This window comes from Wyeomyia smithii, chromosome 1 (genome assembly GCF_029784165.1).
Source record: "Wyeomyia smithii strain HCP4-BCI-WySm-NY-G18 chromosome 1, ASM2978416v1, whole genome shotgun sequence".
Lineage (NCBI taxonomy): Eukaryota > Metazoa > Arthropoda > Insecta > Diptera > Culicidae > Wyeomyia > Wyeomyia smithii.
Window position 1 is genome coordinate 3,138,117 of NC_073694.1, and position 23,423 is coordinate 3,161,539.

The 23,423-nt window shown below is 40.0% G+C and overlaps 1 protein-coding gene across 1 annotated transcript in view; it reads right to left on the reverse strand.

Annotated features, from left to right (window-relative positions):
• The window catches only part of LOC129729929 (uncharacterized), a 133,456-nt gene extending 110,523 nt beyond the window's left edge, over positions 1–22,933 (reverse strand). Inside the window, exon 1 of the mRNA XM_055688850.1 lies at positions 22,208–22,933. The gene's annotated coding sequence lies outside the window, so the exon portion shown is untranslated. The remainder of the gene's footprint in view (positions 1–22,207) is intronic.
• Between the last annotated feature and the right edge of the window lie 490 nt (positions 22,934–23,423).

Genomic DNA, 23,423 nt, shown 5'->3' on the forward strand with positions numbered 1-23,423 from the left:
ATGTTGAATTGAAAACTATAATGTTGCGAAGTGTCAATTGCACTGTGCTTAGGCAGCAGATCTGCCTCAAAAAGCAGATGAAATTGAAGATGTCATTGAAGTGAAAATTTCGAAGCTCCGTGTACCTACCAATTTACCATTTAATTTCAAACGTCAAATAACTGGTGGCGTTAAACCTAAAACATGCATATTCTCGCATAAACAGCTTTATGTCACATGGTCACGTGAAAAACAATTGGTATCATGTATGTTTGAAAAAAAAAGATACCCAAAAAAAATCATATTGTCACTATGCCATGGCAATGACGAAAATCAACTGGAAAAGTTATAAAACGTTAAAATCCAACCCTTGATATTTCCCGCCCTTCTGAGATTCTGAGAGATTTTCTGTAAGTTTTAGTGAATAACGATTTTTTGTTACCTTTGATCGGAAAAATTCGAAACAAGTTTTCATCACCGGGGCGTACTTAAACGATAGCCTTCATTTTTTAAATATTCTATGGAATAGTTCTATGCGATTTTCGTATTGGTTTCTGTTGGTGCCACTTAAATTCAACGTCGGTTTCTGTTAATTTGTGTTGTGACTGTTTTTCAAGAAAGAAGAAGACACTGTCGGTACGTAATAAACATAATAGATTAAAAATAATAAAGTGTTTTTGCAAGAATTCTGAGAAGTATTCATGCTGGTTTCAGTTGGTTTCGATTAATTTTCTTCCACATGTAGTGGGAATGCTTCCTAACGAAGGTGCCGCTAAGGTTTATGAAATGAATGATTCCTAATCTACATGGTCAAACTTATTCTTGCATATCTTCCAGTTGACTTTGACAAATTTCTGCTGTGGTCGAAGTGTTTTTTGTTCCGATGAAATTGTTGTAAGTCGAATGTTCAAATACTTAACATGCCGTTGAATTAAAATTAAATTCGTTGTTTTTGTTCCAGTTTTGCGAGTTAAGACACGAGTAGTAGCAGGTCAATAAAAGTGTCAGGCTTCGCAACACTGAAGATAGAATATTAGAAAGTCAGGAAATATACGAGTCCCGAAGGAAGTTGATCGGTTAAGAACAAGACGAGCTCGAAATGCGCCGACGTTCGACACCGTCAGTTACACACTTAGTTCCCATAGTCTTCAAGCGAGTCTTGAACAAAAGAAAAATAAAGTATAGTAACTTAAACACTCAATTGAGAGAAAAATTCTAATCAAATATTTTCAAATACAACAGATTCAAGGTCAAATTCACCACCGAACAGATACATTGCTGCCACTACCTGATGGCAAATGTCCTTGAAGCGACAATTCTGACAGGAAACTACAAAGGAGAAGTCGTAATAATCCCGCGTATCTTACCCGCGTTACTCCTACCGATTTACCGTTAAATTTTAAACGTCTGCAATTTCTCGTGCGCCACGCATTCGCGATGACTATTGATAAAACCCAAGGACAGAGTTCATGCTTTTCACATGGACAGCTTTATGTCGCTTATTCACGTGACCCTGACCCCGACATTGTGGATTATATAGAATTTAGTGGCTAGGACCGCCTTGATCACTTTCACATGTTTCGTATATTCCGAATTTTAAGCTTGAATTATTTAGAATTCTGAAGTTTTCTTTATAAAATCTGTTCCAGTGAGATTGGCCAGGCAGAAGGGTATTACTATATTTGCATTAAGCCAAGCTTTTGAAGAATTGAAAAAATAATTTAATAATTTCCTTCAGAATATTTAAAAGAATGACTGTTTATTTTCAGAAATGTATTGAAATGATTTGATTATGGTTGAAAGGTGCTTCATAATGTTCAATGAAATAAAAACGTAGAATTTTACGAGCGCAGGATTGAAAAAAGAAAAAATAAAAACAAATCAGAGCCGAAACATATCGCAGGTATGTTTTTTAGCAGCAGTTAGATATTTCAGTTTTTGCAATACAACAGTCAATAAAACTCAAGGCGGCGGTACGAAGTTTGCCGGGTCAGCTAGTTCAGTAATAAAAACTAATCACCATCGCCTACTTCAACACTCTTCTTCGATGGTATTCGTGTGTACATCCAGTGAATCGCTCGAATTCCTCCATTGGTCTTCATTTCTCGAGTCTCGACATACTTAGATCTGCGTTTAACAGTAGGTGAGCTAAGTTACTTGATGCAGGACTGATTGTCCTCAAAAATCGTAATCGGTTAATTGGCTGGTACAAGAAAATCTAAGAATTCGTAAAATCCACTGAACCTTTTTTTAAGGTCTTCGAACTCCAGTATAAGGGGCCACCTCCTAGCTAGAATAGGTCCCTTGCATCTCTGCATTGATCTGCATTGATGGTCAGAACTAACTCTTGGATCCCAGTGTGCTTCATATGCACAGAATCCGCTTAGCTTCTATCCGATCTGCTTGTGATGAAGAGCTCATCTTTCGTCCCAACATAGATTCGCTATTGGCGGTATTTGGAGAAGTGTTAACGGCAATGTACAGCAAACCAATAACTAATTCAGCGTACAGTAACAGTATGTTCGTAAATTCTCGGTTCCGGTTGCTACATGTAGATCACGTTCGAGGATTTGGAGTATACCGTTAATTTTCCGTTTGTAACTTTTAGAACGTCTTGATACGGTGGCTCAGGAACTTTTTCTGAGCTGCTAAGAAACTCATTTATACTGCTATCGGCTGATTGGATTCGTTTCATCTTCCCCTGAACGAGCGTGGAATCATCCTTTTCTGACAAATCGTCTCTGCTGTTTCCTGAACTCGAATTCGACAACCCTACCATAACATCTGCTTCCATGAAACGAACGCCCCTACTGTTATATAACAACTTCACATATATCGTCGTTTCGTGCAACAATGGCACAACTCAAAAATCATAGTTTCGAGATAAACGCGTTTGAAAATTGCGACAAAATTTTGAGTTGTGCCAGTGTTGCACGAAACCGACGATATGATAATTATAACAAATATTTAACAAATTGTACAAAAATTATGGAATGTGAAAATATTAGAACATTGTTACAAAACTGGATAAACACGAAAAATGAGATAAAATGACACAAAAATTTTCGCAATTGGTTGAAAAATAGAACAAAAATATCATAAAATTGAAACAAAAATAATAAAAAGGCAAACAAATTTTAAATCGAAACCGAAATGGTAAACACACGATAGAAAATTTAAAAGAAACAATACACAGATTGTATGATTTTTTTTTTTCAAATGGCTCAGAAATAGTGACACAAACTTATGGCACAGAGACAATGTAGAAATGAGCAACACAGAAAATGGTAAAATCATTAATGAAAAAAACTCAAATAAACCAATTCTTCTACTCCTTCTCCTTGGTAGTGCTACATTCCACAATCGGAACTCGACCTGGTGTTTTAATAAAAACTACAGACATCACTGACAACTGCTGGGAGTGTACACTGTGCTTCCGAGCCGGGATTGGAACATACAACGATTGGCTTGTTGGACCAGCAACCGAACTCGAGACCAGCTGAGAGGCAAAATAAACCTAAAAATGTTGATTTGAAACAAACCAATTATATGCCTGAATCTTATAACACGACTGTCTGACTGACTGTCTCGCGAGGGAATGCTTTTCAAAACGAAGCCTGCATCAAGCGACAAATAAACATTATAGCGCATGACTCTCCGTCGTTACATTAGTGTGTCATACAATAGGTAAAAACAAGCCACTCTTTGTAGCTTGAATATAATTTTGCTTAGAGATGATAAAAACACAAACTGGTTCCCGATAGCCGACAGGCAAACAGCATGATAGTCAACAATTAATTAAACTCGAAATATTAAATTCTTTCATCAGCCTCCCGCCAAACAACTTTCTGGCTTAATTTAATTCAACTGCAACAAAAAAAAACGAGCAATCTCATAATTCAGAACAGCAAAGACATAGACCGATTTGTTTCATAGCATACAAATAGACTCACTAACTATTAGCGACTGCTTTTTAGTACGTATGTACGTACATATGTAAGCCCCCATGAATGACAGGGAAATTTGTTTCCAACCTTCCGTTCGTTCCGAAAGCTTCACGTTCAAAACATCAACAATCCTGCAGCTTTTGTTTGATAAGCACTACGCATGCATCACACACACACACGAGCTCAAACGAGTAACGTACCCCCTGTGGGGCGGAAGGAAGGCTGACGAGGATGATGAATGGGGTGGTTCGACACAGAAGATCCAACAAAAACGGCAAACGAGCGCTCGTTTGCGATCCACCCCGAAGTAGCGCAGCGCCATCGTCGGCAGTCTGGCGTACAACATAAACAGGAGATTTATGGCTGCTTGTTGGAATCTCCCTCTTCGCCGGCCTTGGGGGACTTGAAACGACCGGGGATACTCGGACCGACACGGCGGGGGGTCCGAATTTTCTCGGTTTGGAACTGAGCCACGTTCGGTTGAATAATTTCGCCTCTAGTTTTGTGCGCTTAGAAAATCTCCATCGCCTGTACGAGTGAAGCCTGTACCGGAAAGATAAATTCGAAAGGTTTTCTTTAACCTCGTAGCGAATGCTCTTCCGAATGATACAATTTGTTGTGTACTTTATTGACGGCTCAGTGCTGAAGCAGCCTTGATGAGCTAATATTATTTCGTCTTCTCAAACTAATGAGAGTGTTTTGCTCACAAAGAATATCAAAAATGGGAAAGATTAATTCAATTTGCAGACATTTTATATGTTTATTAGGCTGTCCCAAAAAAATCGATGTTGAAAATATCAAGATGCTCAGCCCTAAATTGAAAGATATTGTTATTTATAGCATTTTTGTAGAACATTTCGACTTTCTAAAAGGTCGTTTTTGGCAGAGCTGAATGCCACCACGGGTCGGTAATTGGCGATTACCGAAGGCCACGGAAGTGCTCACTGCTAGCAAGCAGGCCCGGACCATCAGCGGGAGCTAGCCTAGGTCGTGGCGAGATTCAGGCACTGGGCCGCTGAATTCTCGCAAAAGCCACACTGGCCGGAAGCAGCTCCGACGGAGCGAGTAGTGCCGCTCCCACCACCCAAATGCACTATACCGCCCATTGGGACTGATGCCAGTAATGTTCCCAATTACGGCAACTGGTCGCATCACTATAGGATAAGAGTCGGATTTCGTTTTCGTACCATGATTTTGGGCTGGCACCTGCGCCGAGCTCCCTTAGTAATGTCGTGTGATAACGGCTTGAAACGGCGAGATTACAACCGGTGCAGGGGTCTCCGTCCCGTAAAACCTGGCAGGCCTTCCAGTACGTTCCGAGTCCATTGCCTGGTGGGAACCCGGCAGGAGTAGGATCAGATGTCTTTTCCTGACTTGCGCCGGTCGGGGGTGTCATAGTTGCCCATAAGGCGCTATGGCAGCCGCCCCTAGCCATGGCCTCACTGCTCCGGCATAGACTACCTTGGGACCATTTAGGCGACTACTCCATTATGGATAAGGATAGCGGCTGGTAGGGGGACCCAATAAACAAAAATGTTGAACTCAAAAACAAAAGAGACGGGTGCGGAGGGGTTACCAAATCCCTTCGCACGAGGTGGCATCCAGCGGTCTCCGCAGAAGAAGGCGGAGACGGATGCGGCGAAGTCTGGAGGTTGAAAAACGGCGAATCCGTCGGTGTCCACACCAGACATCTCGGTAGACGGTCCCTTGCTAGTCAAGGCCGTCGAAAGGTGTATGGACACGCGGCCAAGAGTGGCGGCGCTGTCTGAACAACTCGATGCCATAATCGAGTTCTTCGCGACAGGCGAAACATCGCTGGCGACCTGAAGCAGAGCCTCCTCCTGCTTCGGAGCACCATTGATGATGCTAGAAAGGAGCACGAAGAACTCGTAGCTCGGGTGAAGGCGGCCGAGAAAGCGGCCAGGACCGGGAGGGCGACTGCATCTAAAGAGGTGCAGACAGACGCCCCCTCGTTCGCGTCGGTCTGCTCCACGGGGCAGGTCGCTAAGCGAACGAGGCAGTCCCCGGGGGAAACGGCCCCCGGGAACACCAAAAAACGATTGGTCGTGCTACTCCCACGGGAACACACGCCAACCGGTTCAAGGTCCACCGCGGAAAAGGCACAGGTGGAGGCTACGGGCAACCCTTGGACTACCGTAGAGGGTAGGAAGCGTCGGGAAGGTGCGACGCGACATGATGGCGGAGCGGCCAGAGGACCAAAAAAGGTCAAAAAGGCGCGGAGTAGGGGTGATGCCCTCATACTCAAGGCGGATGGGTCGAAGTACTCAGAAGTCTTGAAGAAGATGAGGGGGGAAACCCAGCTCAAGGATCTGGGGGCGGATGTGCGGAGTATCCGCCGATCTCGCACTGGCGAGATGATACTTGAGCTCCGGAAGGACGCCAAGAACAAGGGGGCTACCTACAAAACGGTAGCTGAAAAGGTCCTAGGGAAGGAGGTGCAAGTGCGGGCACTCACCTCAGAAGTGACTCTCCAGCTTAAAAACCTGGACGAAATCACTGAGGGGTGCGACATTGCACAAGCCCTCAAAGCGAAGTGCGGGGTGGAGGTGGCTGAGGAGTCAATCCGCCTCCGCAAAGGTCCGGCGGACACCCAGATAGCTACCTTCCGACTACCGTCGGCGGACGCTAACCTTGCCCTGAAAGAGGGCAAGTTGAAGGTCGGCTGGTCTGTATGTCCTCTGGGCATACTACAGCAACCAGACATTTGCTTCCGGTGCTTCGAGGGCGGACATAAGTCCTGGACCTGCAAGTGCATGGTATGTTCCGGGAAACGGGACGCCAAACACTTTATGGGAGGCCCCAGGTGCCCAGCCGGTAAGCCGGCTGCGAAACCACGGGCGTAAGGGTGACGCAACTGAACCTGAACCATTGCTTCGCGGCTCAGCAGCTGCTACACCAAGCAGCCACTGAGTCGTTGTCGGACATCGCTGTCATATCGGATCCCTACCGCATCCCTCCCGGAAACGGTAACTGGGTTGCGGATAAGTCCAGTTTGGCGGCCATATGTACGACGAGCAAGTTCCCGGCTCAGGAGGTTGTCTCAACCTCAGAAGAAGGGTACGTAGTTGCTAAGGTAAACGGAGTGTACTACTGCAGTTGCTATGCTCCGCCACGTTGGTCTACCGAAAGGTTCACCCAGATGGTCGACCTCCTATCCATGGAGCTAACGGGCCTAACGCCGTTGGTGGTGGCGGGCGACTTTAACGCTTGGGCTGTTGAGTGGGGAAGTCGCTTCACGAACCAGAGGGGCCAGATCCTGTTGGGGGCTTTTGCAAAGCTCAACCTAAATCTGGCCAACGTTGGGAACAAAAGTACATTTAGCAGAAATGGTGCGGAGTCGATCATCGACGTGACGTTCTCCAGCCCAGGACTGATCAAGAACTGGAGGGTAGACGATGGCTACACTAATAGCGACCACCAGGCGGTCTTTTATAGTGTAGACAACAACGAGAGGCGGCAAGCGACGGGTAGAGCCAACACTCCGACCGTTCGCGGGTGGAAGACATCGCCCTTTGATGCCGAGGTATTCGAAGAGGCAATAAGAAGGGAGCGCGAGGGGGGCAGTTGGCTCCGCCCGACTGCTGACCAACTAGTTGCTATGCTATCGCGGGCGTGCGACGCCACCATGCCTAGGACTCGCCAACCTAGGAATGGAAAGCCACCGGTTTACTGGTGGACGGACGCAATAGCCGACCTTCGCAGTGCGTGCCTCCGTGCAAGACGGAGGATGCAGCGTGCGCGAAACGAAGAAGAGAGGACAGAGCGCCGCGCAGTATTCAGTTCGGCAAGATCGATGCTAAAGAGTGCGATAAAGGCCAGCAAGAGGGCCTGCTTCGATAGGCTATGTGCGAGTGCCAATACAAATCCGTGGGGTGACGCCTACAGGATCGTAATGGCCAAGACTAAAGGCGCGCTGGCGCCTGCAGAGCGATCACCAGCGATGCTGGAGCGTATCATCGAGGGACTCTTTCCACGCCACGAGCCAAGTCCTTGGCCTCCGGCAGTCGAGTCTCACGTCCGACGTTCCAGTATCTCAGACATAGACCAGAGATGGTCGGCCAACCTTCCGAGCATCCAATCCGTGAGCGACGACAGCCGTGTCGAGGCAGGGGAGGAGGCAAGGGTTACGAATGAGGAACTCATCGTGATCGTCAGATCCCTAAAGGTGAGCAAGGCACCGGGAACGGATGGTATCCCTAACCTGGCGATCAGGCTGGCGATAAAAACGGCCCCCGGGCTGTTCAGGGCAGTCATGCAGAGGTGCCTGGATGACTGTCTCTTTCCGGACAGGTGGAAGCGGCAGAGACTGGTCTTATTGCCGAGGGCTGGGAAACCGCCGGCATATAGGCCTATCTGCCTGCTGGACACCGCGGGCAAGGTGCTTGAGAGGATCATCCTCAACAGACTGGTGAGGTACAGGGAGGGTGTACACGGTCTGGCAAGTAACCAGTTCGGCTTCCGGAAGGGCAGGTCCACGCTGGACGCAATCTCTTCCGTCATCAAGACGGCGGAGGTAGCAATCCAGCGCAAGAGAAGGGGAATACGCTACTGCGCAATCGTCACGCTCGACGTGAAGAATGCGTTCAATAGTGCCAGTTGGGACTCCATAGCGCTCGCGCTCAGGAGCATCCATGTACCGGTGTCGCTGTACAAGATTCTGGAAAATTATTTCCAGAATCGAGTACTTATTTACGACACGGAGGAGGGTCAGAAGTGCGTCCCAATTACCGCAGGAGTTCCGCAAGGTTCTATCCTGGGCCCGGTGTTGTGGAATGTCATGTATGACGGAGTGTTGAAACTCAAGTTCCCTGTAGGGGTTGTGATCGTCGGCTTTGCAGACGACATAACGCTGGAGGTTTACGGCGAGTCTATCGAGGAGGTCGAGTTGACGGCCGCGCACTGTATACGCAAGGTCGAGAACTGGATGCGCTCCAGGAAACTGGAGCTCGCGCATCATAAGACGGAGGTCACGGTTGTAAACAACCGTAAATCGGAGCAACAGGCGGTGGTCAGAGTCGGAGACTGCACCATCGCCTCGAAGCGATCCCTGAAGCTCTTGGGGGTTATGGTGGACGACAAGCTCACGTTCGGGAGTCACGTCGACTATGCCTGTAAGAGGGCCTCATCGGCTATTGCACCACTATCTCGTATGATGTCCAATAGCCCAGCGGTTTATGGCAGCAAGCGAAGACTTCTTGCCAGCGTGGTTTCGTCCATACTTAGGTATGGTGGGCCAGTGTGGTCCAGAGCGCTAGGTACTAACAGTTACCGTGGTAAACTGGAAAGTACCTACAGGCTCATGTGCCTGAGAGTTGCGAGTGCGTATCGTACGGTGTCATACGATGCAATCTGTGTCTTGTCCGGCATGTTTCCTATCAGCATCGCCATCAAGGAGGACAGAGAGTGTTTCGACCAACGTGACACAAGGGGCATACGAGGTACCAGAAGGTCATTCTCGATGCTCCGCTGGCAGCGGGAATGGTCCAACTCCACAAAGGGCAGATGGACGCACCGACTCATACCGGAGATATCCGGCTGGGTCGGGAGACGACATGGTGAAGTGAACTTCCACCTGACACAAATCCTGTCAGGCCATGGTTTTTTCAGGCAATATCTGCACAGGTTCGGACACGCGGTGTCCCCCATGTGTCCCGAGTGCGTGGAGGAGGAGGAGACTGCTGAGCATGTCTTCTTCGTATGCCCCCGTTTCGCAAGAGCGAGGAGCAACATGATGGCTGTGAGCGGGCCTGGCACTACTCCGGACAATCTAGTCCGGAGGATGTGCGACGACCCGGACATCTGGAACGCGGTCTGTGCGGCCGCCTCTCAGATTGTTCTGGAGCTGCAACGTGTGTGGCGGGTCAACCACCAACATGCCAGTGGTAGCTAATTACCAGTCTCCAGGTAGTTAGCTAGGAGGTTATAAGAGTAAAGAGGGTGCATCACGCACAAAAGCCACTCCCCGACGTAATACTTAACCGTCGTTCCGGGAAGACCAGGGCTGGAGACTGGAGGGGTTTTAGTGGGTCGGGACAGGGATCAGTAGGTGTCTGGGCGAGTGTAACTACCCCAGCATCTCTCCCCTAGTCTCATCCCCACACCCTGAGTTCTCTTCTCAGGTGTCTGTTTGCAGATTTCCCCGCCACCTTTAAAAAAAAAAAAAAAAGGTTGCCCAAACGTGATTTATGAATAACTGACTTTTTCAAGGTACAAAACCACTCTTTTGCATTTTTTTCAAATCTGTTCAATTCCTAAATTTTTCCATATATTTTTTTAGTTTTGTGGGGTTGTTTTTGAATATTTTGCATGGTTTGGTTCAGCATCGCATTCAACTATTTGATTCACAGAGCCCACTGAACATCACAAAAAAGTGAATTTTCTTTATAATTTTCAGATAAAACCCATCAAAACACATATAAAATATTTTTTGATCAAAAACTGAAATTTTTGCTGCAAAGCGGAACTCAAGACGAAAATTTACATGAAAAAAGATCCTTGATATCTTATCATGGGGCTGAGATATCGGCGTTTCTATATGTGATGGAAAACTATGCATTTCGTCAAAAATGCCACTAAAACTCAATATCTCCATTGCCCAGTGTTTTATTTTGCCGTTTGTGCGTATAATTTTCTAAATAGTGATTCAAATGTTGATTGTAGCCCTTAGGTATGTTCGGAGAAGTTTCAGGATATTCAAAAATGCATCTTATAATGTAGAATGAAGGGTGATCAATCCCCCAATAAGTGAGATAAAAAATTTACTTTTTAATCAGAATAAGATAGACGCAAGGTGTCTTCGATAAAGTTTCAGGTTATCCTAAAACAAGAAACTTTCCTTTTTCGCAAATTTTAACAAATTTTGAAACCTTCTACTAAGTTATCAGCCATCCGAAAATGCATTTGTTTCCTGAACATTGTTATTTTACATCTCCCAAAATTAAACAGTTGTTTACATATTTGTTGAAATGCATAGTTTTCCATCACATAGAAAAATGCCAATATCTCAGCTCCCCGATAAGATATCAAGTATCTTTTTTTATGTAAATTTTCGTGGTAAATTCCGCTTCGCAATGAAAATTTCAGTTTTTGCTCAAAAATTTGTTCTATTTGTGTTTTGAAGGGTTTTATCTAAAAATTATTAGAAAAATTAATTTTTTTGTGATGTTTAATAGGCTCTGGGAGTCAAAAAACTGAATACAATGCTAAACCAAACCAGGAAAAATATTCAAAAATGACCCCACAAAAATAAAAAAATGTACGAAAAAATGTAGGAATCGAACAGAATTGAAAAAAGTGCCAAAAAGTAGGTTTGTAGCTTAAAAACGTAATTTTTTCATTAATCACGTTTGGGCAACCTGAAAACAATTTTTTAGAAAGTCGAAATGTTCTACAAAAATGCTATAAATAACATTATCTTTCAATTTGGGGCTGAGCACCTTGACTTTTTCAACATCGATTTTTTTTTTGGGACACCCTTATGTTTATAAGATTATTATGAAACGATGAAGCAGATCCTTTTCCAGAAAAAAATCTTAACTGCAATTTCCCATGTTGCAGATATCACAAGTTACTCGCATATCCCTTCATATTGGAGCAAAATTTGCAGATTATTTTTCATCCGCTAAATTTATATAAGTTCTACCACCAATTCCATCAATTTTCACTTTTAATGGATTTTCAACTTTTTTCCACACAATTTTTATGGGCACACCTGTAGGTATCACAACATGATTCTGGTCAGTTTCTATCTAGTTTTCATCTAAGAGTAGAGCGTGATGTTAATCTCATGTAAGTATTGCAGTCAGTATACATAATCATAAAACACCGCAGTCTTAGAACCACGCTAGCCTAATATTCCAAAGCATCTCACGAAACGTTTTTACGTAAGATTTCAACTAATGAGAAACTTCCATAGTTGAGCCAAAATTGTTCACATTTTCATGATTTACACCAATGCAAACAATTCATGCTTTTTATAAAATTAGTTATTTGCATTTCAAGTACGACTTCGTGGATAAATGATATAATAGTTATATTAGACAAATTACACAAAAAATATCACATAACAAAACAAATTCTAAATCTGCTCACATGCCTATTACTCTTTCTCCCACTACAATAGTGGGTAAGGAGCGGTTCTCAAAAAGGTAGTTAAACATGCACCAACCGCCTAATTGGATCTTTCTTTTAGATTTGATTCCCGTAGCAGCAGCAGCAATAATCACTGATAGTAGCATAGGAAGATAGCAAAAGGAAATGGTGTGCCCGTAAACGTAACATCAAACCAAAACTGCGTAGCTCATTTGAAATGTAGAGAAATGTAAAAAGCAGTGGCTCCAAAATACTATAAATGTATTTCAAGATCGTCTCGAAAATGTCAAAACTGCTCTGAATATGTTTTTCAATGATTTATAAAAGACTCAAAATTGTGTTTCAAAACTGCATGATTTTTTTTTTTCAAAATATGGCAAAACTATGAAACATGTTTGAAAAGCGTTTCAAACCTAAAGTGAAAATAATAAAAGTGTTTCAAATGTGTTTTAAAAAGTTCTCATGGAGGTTTCAAAAAAACCTCAAACAAAATCCAGCAATGTCTCCAATGCCTGAAAATGGTTCAAATATACATATCTAAACTGTCCCCGGAATGTCTCAAAAATAACCAAGAAAGGTTAAAAATGTTTAAAACCTGTTCCAACATCGTCTCAAAACACGTTCAAAGTTTCTTTAAGAAGCTTAAGACTTTTAATAAAAAGACAGCAAATATCATAAAGGTCTCGGAAAGGTTTCAACATTTTCAAAATATCAAGAGTCTGCAAGAATAACGAAAATGTCATTAAAATGATCAAAAATGAGCCAATCATGTTTTGAATATATCTCATAATCTTTACTAATATATAAACAATGCTCAAATATAGCCTCAAAATAGTTTCAACAGTGTTTCGAATAAGTTATGCATAAGTTACAAAAACGTTTAACGCTTGAAAGCTTTCAAAAAAATCTTAATAATGTTGCAAAAATGTCTCAGAAAAGAAAAATATTTCAAAATGTGTTGAAATATTCCAAAATGTATTGAACATTTTTTTTCAAAAATGTCCCAATAATGTTACAAAACGATTCCAAAAATATCAACCAAAAATAAGAACGACAAGATCTTCCAAAAGTTTCGAATAAGTTCAAAATAAAAATGTTCCTTAAATTTAAGGAAAATATCTCGAAGAGGTCTCAGTAATGTTAAAAAAAAACATTCAAAGAATCTCTCAATTTCGTGGTTGCTCCTCTGTGATGGGATAGAGCTAGTGAAGTTGCAAAAAGAACTGCCGTAAGATAACTAACTTAGGATTAATCTATCGTCTTTAATGTATAACAATTCTGTAGCTTCTGCTTTGTCGATAACAGCGCCGGCTACGTTCATACGGTCGGTTAAGGAAGGAAAGAAGTAAGTGCTTATAGAGCCTTCTCTTTACCGAGCCTCGTTTATTACCCTGCCAAATATCGGAAATTTCAACTGCCTGGAGAGCTTCAACTGTGTGTGACTTTTTTCTAGAATTTCGCGTAAGGAAAAAATTAAATTAGTTGATGGGACGGAGCCTCAGAATAAAAAATGTCTCAAAAACATCTCAATAATGTTTCAACAATGTCTCAAACACGTTTCAATATTTTTTACCTTTGACTTAAAAATATTTTGAAAATATTTTTAAAATAGCTCTTAAGAATATACCGAAAATTTCTATAAAACTGTTCGGTAATGTTTCAAAATTATCACAAGAATATCTCAAGAATATCTAAACTATTTCAACAGGTCTTACTTAAGCAAAAATGTGTTGAAAATGAAACAATATCCCAAAAATATCTAAAAACTGATTTGACGACTTCTCACAAATATATTTCCTTTTAAAAATATGTATGATGTTTCAAAGAAGTGACCAGATGTTGTAAAACAGTTTCAACAAAAAAGATTCATAAAAGTCTTTAAAATGTTTAAACAATGTCTCAAAAAACCTTATTTGCATAAATATTTGCAAAAATGTCCAAAAATGGTTAAATTATATCTAATGAACGACTAAACTGTCTAATATGTGTTTCAAAATTGCTGCGAGTACTAATACTACTAACTAAAGTACTAATTTGTTTTACCACAGCCTCCGAATTGTTTCTAAAATGTCTTCGAAAAAGACATAAAATTTCATTCAAAGTTCCGAAAATATCTTGCCAAAGCTAAAAAAATGTCTCAATGTTTTAAAAACTTATTGAAAAACTTATTATTGATAGGGACATCCATATTTATGCTGTTTCAATTTGAGCTCTAGGGGAAAAAACTTCGGTCTACCAGTGTAATTCAAAAATGGTTCGAAAAAATTTTAAATGTTCCAAATATTTCTCGGATCACATGTTTGGCAAATTGATTATGATATTTGTAGCACATTCTTGTGAAATATTAGGGACTGTTTGGGTTTCCGAACTTTTTGAGACATTATAAGACATCGTTGAAACATTTTTGTGAGCTTTTCGGAACATTTTTTTGAGTCATTTTAGAAACGATTTAGAAGTTAATTCTGAACATTTGGTTTCACATAAATGACTTTTCTGAGTTGATTTTATGGAATTTTCTGACATTTTTGAGATGGTTTCAAAATTTTACAGATATGTTTGAAACATCATTGAAACAATTTCGAAACGTTTTTTTAAAACATTCTAGTTGCAGCAATTTTGGGACATTATTTTCAAGACACTTTTGAAATATTTTAAGTATATTAAAGTCATTTATGAATATATTTTAATTGGGAAACAATTTGAAAATTTCTAAAGATTTAGAGACATTACTGAGACATTTTAAGGTTTTTCTGAAAGTTTCGATTCTTTATAAAACATATTCGAGACATATTTCTAACTATTGGGAGATATTAAAAATATGTTTAGACCGTCTTTAGACCATTCTGGAGACATTTAAAAAAATATTAGGAACTGTTCAAAAAAATTTTGCAACATTTTTGAGACATATCTGAAACATTTTTAAAATCTTTTGGCATCCAGTTTGCATAATTTTGAAGGCTAATTTCAAACATTTTTGGAGGATTTTTGAAATATTTCTATTAAAAATTGTTAGAAACATTTTTGTAGCTTTTATGAAACATATTCTAAAGCGATTTTGGCGTTTCCTAGTAATTTTCAATACTTTTGGATCTATTTTAAGACATTTTGAGAGTAAGAGGTTTATTGTAGATATTTGAAAACATGACAAAAAAATTTTCAAGACTTAAGGCATTACTGAGACGTTCGTTCCTTCTCTTTTATGCAACATAACCAGAACATTTTTGAAACATTTCTAAGACCTTGTCTGAACCTTTGCAGTACACCTCTCAGACATTTTTAGTACCCTGTTAAAACATTATAGAGACGATTTTGATGCATTCTCGAAATATGCTTATTCAAAATCGTTCAAAACATTTTCGTATCGTTTTAGAAACATGTCTGAAGCATTTTTGGCATTTTCAAATTGTTTTGGAAACTTTTTGCAGCCATTTTGAAAAATTTCGAAGACTGGAGGTTATGTTGAAGATATATCAAGAAATTATTGGGAAACTTTCGAGACATTACTGAGAGGTTTTCAATCATTTGTATTGCCTTAAAGTGAAAAATCTTTGGAACAATCTTGCGATTTTCTTCTTCGCAATTCAAAAATCTAAAGTTTTTGATCAAGATACTCTGTGGTATAACTGAGACGGTTTTTAGGACTTTTTGATTTTGACGTTGACTAACGTCTATATCGAAGTTAGGAACCTGAATTTAAAAATCTAGTAATTCAACCAGGGAAAACCAGGGAAAAGTGGTCTGGTTTTGAGCGCTCATTTTTCAGTCATTTCTTATCAGGTTTCGAGGTTTTGGCATCAATCGATCAGAAATTCTTTCACGGTTAAATTTATGTAACAAAAACAAACTATTGTTTGAGATACACTATTGAAAAATTGGTAATTAATATCGATTGTCTAAATCATACCGCGCAGCCAATCACTACCTCTCTTCCCAAGTACAGTCGACACTAACGGATACAATCGATCTGACTTTGTTGTTATTGTTGTTGTCACTTTCTGTTTCCGATACTTATTTACGTTCCTTGTCATTTCATTATCTACTTAGCCACTCCTTCTTTCTAACTAACTGACGAAGCCTTGGTATAAAAGGTACCGTTCGAACATTTCACCCCATCAGTTTAATTACTAAACCGTACCGGTTACATACGGACGCTAGGTGTTAGCAGCTGAAAGGAGGAACGACAAAATAGTATCGGTCATCTCGTGCCAGTTTCACCCGTAATGCCGGTGGCTGTTAGAGTACATGGCTACTGCAAAATACTAAAATGGCTGAATTCTCGACGGACTTACCAGTAAACAAGAATAATCGGCAACTGACACCTTTTGATGCCTCGAAGTTTTGTAAAAGTAGCGTTGCAATTCCCTCTACTGTTTGTTTTAATGGAATATAAGAATACGGTAGTCAACGTCATGCGGTCGTGTCTTGAATACCACCCTCCTACTATTATTTTTCATAAAACATTCTTGAAATAATTTTAGGAGATTATCGAAATGTTTTGGAGACATTTCTTTTAAATTTTTCAAAAATTTGCTCAAAATGTTTTCGTAACAGTTTTGAAACATATTTGGTCGGCGTGCGACCAGACCGGACCAAGCGCCATTTTTTAAAAAATTGAGTTTTCAACACCAGCGGGTGTTCGATTTTATAATCTATCTTCCATGAAAAAACGAAATCATTTGAACAGTTTATAATGATATTATAACAAATTTTCTCTAGGCAGCTTGCAGGATACATACGAGGTGGTTAAACTTCGCCGATCGCCGATTACTCGAAATAATGTTTTTGGCGCTTGGTTCGGTCTAGTCGCACGCCGACCATTTAATAACTTTTCAGTGCTAGTCTGTTAAATTTTGAAGGTTAGTGTTGAAAATTTTTTAGACATGACTAAAAAATATCAACATTTTTCGAGGTATTACTAAGACGTTTTCAATCCCTTGTTATAAAACATTTTTGATGCAACGAGACATTATTGTAACATTTCTGAAACGATTTCGAAACCTTTTCAATACACTACTCAGCAGAGCCTTACAAAGTCATTCTCAATTGACAATTATCAGGTTATAATGACGCTTTGACCCGTCGCTTTCAATTGAAATGCTTTTTTATCATTCTCAAGCTCTTCATGAGTCACATGAAAGCTACTCGGAAGCTCTTGCTTTGATTTTGACAACTGAAGGGCTAGAAAATGGTACAAATGAGTTTCAATTGAAAGAAAAAAATATCACCGTCACTCTCACATGACGATTCTCAATCGAAAAAGACAATGAGCGCTAACGGTGACAGGGGGCTTCCATACACTGCCTGTAATCGCAGAATTGTAACATTCGACATTTTATGGATTTCGTGCTTTTTATTAGGAAATGCTCAGAATAGGATGTACTTTTTACATCTGGAAAAATATGCTTATGTTTGTTTGAAAAAAGTCGTAAAAAATACCGAGTTGTTTTGTCACATAGCGTAAATAACCGCATAAATGTCACACTACTTAACTCTTTTGTCAAAAAAGTTTCCATCCAAATCCACATCTGCATCCTTTGGAACTCGGAAGTTATTCTGGTCCGGTAACCAACCACCGGTGATCCGTTTCTGATGTTCAGCTCATGCTTGTTGAATACATGAAAAACTTCGTTTTCCCTGTGATATATTCCAAAAGTAGCTTGAAAGTGACGGCATAAATGTATCATTGCAAAAATTTCAACCAATTTGACTTCAAAAGTAATATCCAATGTATACATAGTGTAAAAAAGTGCTTTCTTCATGATACTAAGTTTAGTTAAAGTGTCTATTTGCTAGAATATATTAGGAACAATGCATTAAAGGTCAAAATATAAGAGTGCGATTTGCTCGAATAACCAATTTTGCAAATGTTACAAATAAGCGATTATAGGCAGTACAGTACTTCACGTAAATATATGGACGAGGGAGAAAAGAAAACCGTGACATTATGAAACGGAGACACAGCGCGGTTACGCAGCGCCAATGATCAAAAAAAAAATCCGAAATATTGATCGGAATTTGCATGACGTATTTATTGGATGCCATTGCCGTTTTACCTGCGGCTTGCGGTATTGGAAAACTATCATCAAACGACGCAATGCGGTGCTAGTTTCAATTGAAACGCTGAAGAGAATGAATGAATTCTCCGTCAATTGAGATAGTCATCAGTTGACACATTCTACCGTGACGTTACAACGTTTTGACTATTCTATTCTCACTCCGTTGTAACGTCACGAAAATATGAATCAGTCGATATCCATTATTTATCACATATTTCTTAGACATTTTCATATGAAATAGTTCAATATATGATTTTATATATTTCTAATTCTACTTTATGCACTTGGTTTGTGGGGTTATCCATAAACTACGTAGCAAATTTACTTTGTCGTTTAATGTTTGGGCATGCAGAACCAAACTTAAACTTGGAGATTTTCAGTGAAGGAATGTGAGTTATGATCAAATCAATTCTTTTCATGAGTGACATATGTATCATAAATATTCTCAAAAGTGTCTTATATGACATCATGTGTAAAACATATTAAATTTATTTTTATTGTAGTTTTTTCACAATGTCTGAGTACGTTAGCAGTTTATTCAGCATTTTTATTAAAAACAAGTTTACAAATGTGTCCTTAATTCCAATAAATACAAGAAACATTTCAAAATATATAATAATATCACAAAAATGCCGCTTTTTAGCTTTTTTCACTCCCGTAATATTTCCTTGATTATTTAAAACTAACACTACTTATTCAAGAAAATTCGAGTGCATTTTTGCCGCTCAAGATTTTTCATCTAGCCTTGCCCCAAAAATAAATAGCTGGCTTATTCCACGATATCAACACCATATCGTCGTTCAAAAATGTTCTTCTCATCGTTAAATGTGGTGATGTCACGTCTCGTAATTGCGATAACCATCACATTCGGAAGATTGGCTTGAGCGATGCGGACGGAGTATTCATTTCATTGATACGGTTACATTGCGTCAGTAGTTTTTCTCTTAGGGAACATTCGCATGTTACGTAACGCGGAAGTTGACAATTTTCAATCCCCCCTCACGCAATGCATTGTAATGTAATATAATAGAATAATATTAGAATTTTTTAGAATGTAACGTTACTCATGGATGACCCACAGTTTAATAATTAAAAACATTTATCCATTTTACAAAATTTATTCTCTGTTTTATGACATATGTAACGTGAACTAATTTAGACGCATCAAGTATGTTTTTAAAAATAGACGAATGTTATATAAGGGGAGAAAAAATTTCGTGGCGTTGCAACGCAAACTAAACCCGGTTGTAACTCAAGTTGTATTCAACCTAGCTGCGATCTTTTAGTATCAAATTAAAGGTATTTTTGAGTATAAAGAGAAAACGAAATATTACTTTGATTAAATGTAAGGAGTTTCCATGAAGTAAAAAGCTGTACTTTTTTCGTGACGTTACAACGCTAAATTACCCCTGTTTTTATATTGGCCTAAGATCGACATATTTGAAATTTCACTTCAAAACCCTTTAGGCATCAAATAAAGCACTTATTTCACAGTCATATAGCATAAAAAATGTATCATTAATACATACTCCTGATCATTTGTAGCCATTTAAAAAATATGTAGCCAAAAACGCTTGTTTTTTGTTAATTTTACTTGAACTTGCAATTAGTTTTCTACAGTTTCTTAAACACTATAAATTTGACATTTACGTTTTTGGAAGGTTCAAACACTATAGAATCTAGGAAAAATATTTACATTGCTGAAATATGCATTTCAAAAATTGGTTTGTTGGTGTAGCTTCGCAGAGAATGTGTCAGTTTCATTTGAAACGATCCGATGAACAACAGACGGGGAAGAGAGGAAGAAATGATACGATACAGCGGCCGGAAGGAATCAAATGAAAATGAAACTGTTCGAATCGAAATGACAGCGCGGAATAATCAGTTTCATTGTTTTGTTTCGAAAATGTTGAGCCCTGCTTCTCAGACACTTTAAGTTCAATGTTGAAATATTGTGGGGATATTTTTAAAAAACTATTCATTTAAAAATGTGGGAAACATTTTCGCAGTTTATTTAAATTATCTTCCAAAGTATTTTTAGCCTTTCCTAGTCGTTTTTGAACACTTTCTGGAGCCATATAAGAAAGTTGGATTTTTCTTAAAAATATTTCAAGAAATTACGAGAAAAGTTTCAAGACATTTTGAGGCATTACTGAGACGAGACGTTTTCAATTACATTTTCGGGCAAAATATTCTTAACATTTTCGAGACAACGAGACATTATTGGAAAATTTCTTAAACACAAATAAACTGTTTAAAAGATTTAGAAACATATCCAACGCCTTCTCTAACTATTTTCGAACATTTTTCGTAGCAATTCTGCGAAATTTTGAATGCTGGAGTTATGTTAAAAACAATTCAAGAGATGACTGAAAACGTCTCAATAATTTCTCAATCAAGAAATGAGACATTATTGAGACGTGTTATTCTAACACTTATTTCATGTCTCTGTTGAAACATTTTGAAAATTTTGTTAAACATGTTAAAAACGGGTTTAAAACATTTTTTCAATATGTTTATAAATATCTTGGAAAGATTTTTAAAATATTATCGAAAAAATGTTGAGGCACTAAACTACGTCTGACTTTTCAAACATGTTCGGAACATTTCCAAGACATTTTCCATAAATTTTCGTATAGAATTTTAGTAGTTTCTCGTAGCACCAAGTGTACAATGAGTTTGTTTCTTTTTGGATATTTTTGGTGTCGCTAGGATTGCTAACTTTCATAAATAGTTCAGTTTGTCTGAAATAATTGGTATATTAAATTTTCAAATAAGGAATAAAGTAAAATGCCATTTCCATATCAATGGAATAGAAACGAACCCAAATGAGAACCCTGGGGTACTCCAGAGATGACTGAAATTTTTATGTGTGCAATCTGACATAGTTGCGAAATACGGAATGGATCAACTGGTAAACTCACAGGATCTAAAGCGAAAAAAAACACTTGTTGGTCCAGGACAGCGGTTCTCAACCTGGGATACGCAGAGTACCTGGGGTACGTAAATCCTTCGCGAAAGAAAATTCAGTAATGGCGGACAAAGCAATTTTTCTTAATTATACTTCACCTGTTGTTCAAACTCGCTCTCAAAACACATTACACGTACTATAGTTCAATTTAAAACCCGAACTGGACTACCACTACTTTCTCCCACTCTACGAGAACATTCCAAAATTCAATTTGAAAAATATTGCAAAGGGGTACGCAAACAACAAAAGGTTGAGAACCGCTGGTTAAAGGCATGCTTTATCAATTGTAGTAGCTCCGTTAGTTATCTAAGCCTATTCCTTCTGAACTCATTTTTTCATAAAGTTAGTGATGAGAAAGCGTAAACGACGAAAACAATTTTTGAAACAGTCGAAAAATGTTAAGCCTTACAGATTTGGATATAAGGGGTTTCTGTTTTTCTAGCGGATTTGGGCGAATCAATTAATGTTTGAATTTAATGTGAAATATTCTCAGCAAATAATAGAATATGCAATCTGGACTCGATAACCTTAGTAAAGAATATAAAAAATTAAACGATGTTAGCTCTAAAACCAGACTAAGACTGCTTAATGTTCACACACATGGAATTATGTCACGAGGCTTTTACCACATCACATCCACATGACTTAGTAAAGATTACGTTTGCTGAAATATTTAACACTAACCGTTTCACAGAAATCGGAACCAATGCAGAAAGCTAACCAGACTTATTTCCTTGAAATGAATCAAGCTCTATACCATGCAGGAGCAAACAAAGATCATTGATTATTTATGTACATCCATACATCCTAGGAATATCCAACGGAGTTTTGTCGTTTCTGTGTAACTTACTCCAGCAGTACTGACCACTGCCAAGCCAGAAGAAGAAATCAAACATATGTTTCATTTCATCAACGGCCACAGCACGAACCAAAAGTTCCCGGAATAAATGGCAAACACAAATCAAACCAAATGTTTCGCTTCCTTCTGGCCGTGCCACCTGAGAGTCACCAACCAACCAACGCGCAACCAACGCGAAACGTGTGTCCCGGGGCTCATACGAAACGGAAGCACTCTGGCTTCCCTTCGCGAACCACCACTAAAGATGTGTATTTTATAGTTTTCCTCCATTTAGAATGCTTACTTTTGTCGTGCGATGTTTCCTTCTCCTCTCAGGTCCGGGCCGTATTTTTACCGAGCAGAATGTGATCCATCCGAGCACCACCCACACACCATCAATCTTCACTAGCGCCTTGCCTTGTGGCACATCAGAGCCACCGAAGACGCTCTGCACGGATAATCAGGCAAAAAACTTTCTTCTCACGTCGCTGCCAGTGTTGATCCTCGGCGGCGAACAATCACAAATCCCGAATTAGCAACGCACGGGTAAACTTTTCAATTTCAACTTCACGCTTTTTTTCTTCTTCTTATTCTCTCCCTTCGATACTACCCAAACAGACAGTAATCTTTTCATCAGCTAGAGTGTATCAGATAACGGTCATCCTCACTGATTAGTTTTGCCTCCCGGTGTGTGTTCTCGCCTCTATTGTAAACTTCTATCCATTACCATTATCACCCCCTAACAAAAAACTAGACCGAGCTTTCACACCGTCACACACGCGCGCACACTTTTCGGGGGCTGTAATCATCCCATGCACAGCCTTGCTTTCTTCCGTTTCTTCTTTTTCTTCCACCCTCGCCTCTTATGTAGCACCTGCAGCTAATGCAACAACCCCATTCGGAAAGACAAAATAAAAAAAAACACCTCAATCACAAGCAGAAAAAAATCCTCCACTCTATCCGAAAACCCCCAGAAGACAAGGCAAAACGCGACACTCGACCACAACCGAAGCGACTTGACGAGCGACTGAAGTGCGGTGTTTTACTGGCTAAACTCGAACCGACAAACGACGGCAGCGACGGCGAACTTGCATGCAAGTCCAATCCTCAGCGTTCGCTGGAGCATGCGCTCCAAAAACCCTGAAACGTTGGCTCCGATGGCGGGAAAATCTGAAATCCCCATTCTAGTACTACCTGTCGCACCTGGTTGTCTGTCTGTCTGTCTGTCTGTCCGTCTGTCTTACGCTTTACGGTGCACTTACCAGAAGAAGAAATCCCACTCCCTGGGCCGAAAGGCGCGTGTGGGTGGGTGGGTGTTGCTTGGTATTGACAGAGAGAATAAATTGCAAATTAAATTGCCCTGATTCGAAGAGGACGACGGCGACGCCATCGGAGCCGGAAATCCGAAGAGCAGAAAATCCCTCAAATATTTTATCTGCCACGTTTTCACAACGCCACCACACCAGAATGGATGCTCCGGATTTGTGGGGCAGAAGCAGAAAGAATAGCGCAGCTACGGT